Source organism: Sander lucioperca, chromosome 7 (assembly GCF_008315115.2).
Source record: "Sander lucioperca isolate FBNREF2018 chromosome 7, SLUC_FBN_1.2, whole genome shotgun sequence".
Classification (NCBI taxonomy): domain Eukaryota; kingdom Metazoa; phylum Chordata; class Actinopteri; order Perciformes; family Percidae; genus Sander; species Sander lucioperca.
In genome coordinates, this window is record NC_050179.1 from 30,691,640 (window position 1) to 30,697,788 (window position 6,149).

At 40.8% G+C, this 6,149-nt stretch overlaps 1 long non-coding RNA gene across 1 annotated transcript; it reads left to right on the plus strand.

Moving 5' to 3' along the window:
* Positions 1–32: 32 nt before the first annotated feature.
* LOC118495406 lies at positions 33–3,336 on the plus strand. Its single transcript, XR_004897800.1, has 2 exons — positions 33–2,024; positions 2,230–3,336. It is a non-coding gene; the product is annotated as an uncharacterized LOC118495406 (long non-coding RNA).
* The last annotated feature ends 2,813 nt before the right edge of the window (positions 3,337–6,149 follow it).

Here is a 6,149-nt window from a genome sequence, read left to right on the forward strand (position 1 = left end):
ATCACACCAGCCTTATCATCATCATCATCAATCATTATCATTATTCATTTCAACCATATCGCTCAGCCCTACACAGCACCTTGACAACATATCTGTAAGTCATTCGTGGGCGATGCATTATTCATGAATATTATGGAAGGTTCTTCAGAAAGGTGCTTCAAGGGAGAAATGAAGACAAATCTCACTTATGGAACAGCATACTACTGATTTAATACAGTTCGACCACTGTATTATGAACCACTAATTGTCTATAAATGTAGGGAAAGGATAGTTATTAGGAAGAGTAACTAAATACTTTTTAGAAACAGGTTCTCCTTGAAAATATCATCCAATTAAAGCTATTGTGTCTTCTGCAATTTTTCATGACTGATATCAAGCCTGCAAGTGTAGCCCTGGGATTTCTCTCTGACAATGTCCCCATTTGGCCCTTAATTATTTTCCAGCTTGAAAACCCACCAGAACAAGTATCAGAGGTCATTGTTGTCTTGAATATTCATCATGTCACAGCTAACTTTTTCAGCTTCAAACATTCTTTCCCTAATTTAATCATCTTCTTCATTGTGTTTGAGGCAAGCTTGGGAGTGGGATGAGCTCTTTTACTGGCGCTGTATGTTCCGTCAGGGCTGCTGACAGGAGAACAATGTTTGTTTTCACCCATCTTCTCCAAGAGCTGAGATTAGATTGCACAGTGAAGAATAGGCCAGGTCTGCTCTTAGGTCTCTTTTTTTTCCACCATAGCACAATTTTCCCCCAGTAAATTGGTCTGTGTTTGCCTCACTCTCTACACCAGCAAAACAACATCTCCCCTGAAGCTATAGGATCTCAATTCGCTCTTTTCCCAATGTTGCACTCTCACAACTCCAATGTTTCTGCTCCTACGTAGTTTGCCTCTCTGTGATCTTTGCTCTCGCTTCATGCAGTCTGCTGCTGCTTTGGGGAAACTTGCTTGGCTTTCCTTTGAAGATCCTTTTCAAATTCCCCACCTTGCTTCATGTTCTTAAACAGCAAACATTTGCAAGAATTAACACTGCACATGTTAACTGATCATCACCGTGATGCTTGAAGCAATTCAGAGCCGCGCTTCGAAAATAACCCTGTCATTTTCCACGTTCATGTAATTAGGAGCCGACGGTGAGCAATGTTCAGTGACAGATTAGTTTCTACATTGAAATGGCATCACTCAACAATGCAATAAAGAGGTAAATGTTTACATAACACTGACGTTCTTTAGGAACATGAGGTGAAAGCAGATCGTCATTAAGCATGCCGCGACGGTTTAGCAAAGCTTTGTTCCGCTGTTGCAATAGCCAGCTGTTCAGTGTTTTCCCTCAAGGTCTTGTTCAGTGTCACAGATCGAGACCTTTCGTAGATTAGCTTGTACCACCACCTCGAAATCCTTCCTCAGCAAATCCCCCATGTGCCATCTGAAATGAAATTAGAATGCCCACCAACACAATATAGCTTATTGTTTTTCTTCAGCATTTCCCTTGAAAAGTCGCTATTCATTTTGGTGAATGATTCTGTGACCTGCATGGATCAGCTCCTTGGAGGGGGATCTTGTTTGAATGGATGATGCTCGGACACACAATTTACATTGTGCTGCGTGTGTGGTATTCTTTATGACGCACACCATGGTGCCAGTTCAGCCTAGTATTACCTGCTTATGAGCTATAAACACATGATGTCACCGCAGGGCAGTTAGCTGTTTTACAAATGTAATGGATGGCTTTGATACGCCTCATGCCCAAGTAGAGCAAATGTGTTGTGAAGCTGATATATTTGGAGGAGAAATTGCTGTCTGATCTCTATTTGAAATAAGATACCAGCTAAAACTAGCTGCACGATGCAGGTTTATGGACAGATTTACATCTTGGGGATAACAACAAAAGCTGCATAAATTCCTCAACTGGATGTCAGCAAACTGCTGCGCACAGCATTCTTTGCTATTGGCAGCCTGTTTGGAAACCTCAATCCATACTAGGGCCTTGAGTGAACAGTGTGCACAGGATCAGTTATACTGTTGAGTACTCCAGTTGATGGGAGTACTCAAATCCGGGACTTGAACTCAAGTCCAACTCAAGTTGCTATGCTCTTGACTTGTGACTTGACTTGGACCCGCGCACTGATGACTTGGACTTGGACTCAAGGATTTATGTAATCTGACTTAAGCATTCATGAAATGGGATTCGGAAGTTGGATGAAGTTTCTGACTACTTTTATGTGTAATAGGCAGTGATGGAGTACTCGAGTCCTGGACTCGGACTCAAGTCTTGGTTTTGGACTTGACTCTGACTCAAGTCGCAATTCTCTGGACTCGTAACTCGACTCTGAGTCAAACTCGGGTAATGGGGACTCGACTTGGACTCGACTCGGCCTCTTCTTTGGTGACTCAGACTTGGACTCGGACTCGAACACTGGGGACTCGAGACTTGACTTGGACTCGACTGTTGGTAACTTGACTACAACACTGCTTTAGGATATATTTCACTTAATACTAAAGGATAATCCTTCCTCTTGTTGAGTACTTAGAGCTAATAAATAGCCATCTTCGCTGTCCATTTGTCAAGAATTAAACACTAACTACATCGGCAGATCTCTGTGACAAAAAGGGCAGGCGTTTGTGAAAAACTTGCAGGCAGGTAACTGTCTAAGTTTGTTTATTTGTATTAATTGGCTGTGAGGGTCTGATTCCCAAAGCTTCAAGCTTCAATATGATGTGTGGATCCTGAGTTATTTGAAATGTGAGCTGTCTTCCAGTGGAGCATGTACAAAGTGCATGAACAAAATGATTTTTCAGTGGATAAAACAACTTCTTTTATACGTCAGGATCTATGAATTATTGTTCAGCTTCTGCTAATGAAATTGTACTGGGTTTGTACGTAGAAGCCTACCGATACTACCTTACAACAGGTTCGGAGTTCACATGTGCTGTATATTGTTAGGTGGAGCGAGTGTGTTAAGATGTTGTTTCTGTGTCTGTTTTACTTTCCATCGTTCTCTAAATGGTACTGTATTGTAAGATGACATATATATTTTTACACGTATCATTTCAAATGTTGTATTGTATATATTGTACTTAAAATGAAATCAGATTAAACAAATGAATGCCAACTTTGTGGTGCATTGTCTGCTGAGACACAGAGAGCAGTGTGCGAGAGAGCACAAAATATTGAATATGTGTCTGCAGCGTCAGGGCTTGAGTATTGGTTTGAATGCTTTGAGGAAAACAAAACACTATTTATATGACCCTGAATCAAAAATGTTGTCCCTCTGTCTTTGACTGAATATGTCTTGTTTCACTGTTAAAAATGTTAATGAATAAAAGTAGAAAATACAGCGTACATTTTAAATGTATAAATATAACTGACATTTGCAGTTCCTTGAAACTTGCAGCGAGAAGAAGCCTGTCTGACTTAGATCTTGCTGTAGCCAAAAGCAAAAGCCATACATTATTCATTTTAATATTCATATGCTTACTGCTTTTTCTTTTTTTTTACTGCATTCTTAATGAAGGTGTGGGGATGGTGCTTGGGGGGATACTGTACTGTTTAAAGCAACATGATCTTGTGTATTTGTCAAGATGGGTCATAAATTCTCCTATATAAAACGCATTGTCAGACACCTGGGTACATGGCTGACAAGGACAACAGACAAAAATTGTTCAATGCAAGTTACTGTATATTTATTCGCCTGTGTAAAGAGACACGTGAGGCTCAGATTGGTAAGTGTTTGTTTAACCTCTAGTGCCCAGAACATTTTGTGTTAAAAATCCCACCTCTTCTTCTAGGTGTCATTAATTAGTGAGTGCACACGTCATTCACATATACAGTGCTGCTAAATTCAGGGCAACTCACTCTTCACAGTGTTAGCAGAATTTCCAATGTCCATAGAGGATAAGCATCCACTGAGAAAATGTGAAAATAATGCATTCATTAAAACTTTAGATCTTCAGAGGTAATGGAGTTGACTGTTGACTGTCCATCCATAGCCCCTTTCACACATGCACTACAACTGTGAACATATCTAGACATTACTTGGAGGAGCTGTATGTGAGAACGCAAATGTCCAAATCAGTTGGTCATGCCAGGTCCCTAGTATAAAGTTTGTGTAATGTCCGATTTAGCCCATGTGTGAATAGAGCAACTCATTGTCCTGAGAATTCACAGCGAGTGAGTGGGCCTGTTGATGCCATTCTTATCAATCGACTGGCACGAAACCGGAAGAATACAAAAATCCAAGAGTTGTTCATTTACATAAAGACGGCAACGAAAATGTCTAAGGGACTGTTCGGTATTTATGGAATGGACCGGAGGAAAATAGGGGAGGGTCATGTATTTTTATACTGTGTTGAGGGGAGGGTCACCCAACTTTTTTAGTCTAGGGGGGAGGGTCACCCATTTTTTGCATTCATGAAAACAGCTACATTTTAAAGTGGCTTGTTTGGTGCATACTTTTCCATGCAGATCTCAGTCTCGGCCCCCCCATTGCTAGCAGATGGGTCTGACCCAACAAAAATTGCAACATGACAGCAACACGAGTTTGGAGTTGCTTTCTTTGAGAATACAACCCTATAGCTAACTGCGCCACCTGTTGTCAAAGTATCGTCACTGACATGAAGATGGAATATAATGAAGCTGACTAGCTGAAAGGTTTCACGTTGCCTCGAGCTGGAGCACCCACGGAAAATACTGAGCATCCACGTGTGTCAGACTGCCAGTAGGCTAAATTCATTTAAAATTAAACATTGCAGTTGTTGCTAAGTGGAGCTTGTAAGCGCTGTTCGCGGTTACTTTTTTATTTTTTTTATTTAACCAGGAGAAATCCCATTGAGATTCAGAATCTCTTTTTCAAGGGAGTCCTGGCCAAGACAGCAGTACAAAAGTTCCATATTTAAAATATACAGCAAAAACAGACAACATAAAACAGAAAAAAATAGGTTGGCAAATTAACATCATCTCCACATAATTACCAGCAGCACTCAGTAGCAGCACATGTGCATATAGTACTCAAGTAATCCTTTATCCTAATTTTAAACTGTATCATTGTTGGTAGGTAGTCTAATTTAAGATGTTTCTGCAGTTTATACCAGGATGATGGAGCAAAAAATTTAAAGGCACTTTCACCGAAAACAGTTCGTTACAGTTACGTGCCATTTACACTTCTCATCTCCAATCCTTCCTGTATTTCTGAGAAGTGGCGCTTTCCTGAGTTGAAAGATAGCCTACTTTACAACTTTATTATCGAGTTAAAAGGCATGTGTGTTCGTGTCGGCCGCTGTCCATTTCCTAAGGTTCTGAAATGCAAACATTTTTGGTTTTTTTAAAGGGCGTGCGCCCGTGAGCACCCACGGAGGGAAACATGAATCAGCGCCTATGATAGAGGAAGACTGACAGATTTACATGTTATCATTTATTTACAAGACTGTCAAAGGGAGATGGGTATCTTTCTGCCCTGTCAGACGCTCTCCCTCTCCTCTGCCTGCTCTGTGGCCGGTCAGCGAGCGTGTTACGGCCACAATCTCTTGTGGAGCATTATAACTTTATAAAAACCACAGGTTCCAGTTAATCTTATAATGGATATGTGTGTTGAGTTATTTAAACAAACGATTGGGGAAATAAACGCCTTTTGTCCGTGAGTCTCCTGAGAGAGCTCCAGCCAGCTCATAGCGGGTCTGTGAAGGTGGACAGGCTGGGCGGCAAGCCAGCGATCCGGGCAGGCACCCGCCGGCTGTCACGTCAAACTGTGGAGCTTCTGAACTCCGACACAGTCGGACCAAATTTATCATAGCCATCAAGTTTCGTAAAACGGCCCATATCTACATAGTTGATTTCTCGCATAAAAAACTCTCAGAAGTGAATTTGGTAATGAAATAGCAGAAGAACAATGTATAAAGTTTCCAGTTGTAGTTCCAATGAGACAACCTGTAGACCGAAGCAGGAAAAGTTCTCTAGTGTTGCTTTAACTTTTAATTTCTTTTTTATTTCATGTGAATACTAGTTTACTAGAGGAGTAACTTAGTATTTGAAGTAATGCAGTAATGCAGGAAGTGTGCATTTAGTTTCCATGCTTATTGTATTTACACAACGTTAGTGAGTAAATCTACTGAAATGGCCACCATAATATGTGATGTGATATGAGTGTGATGTGTA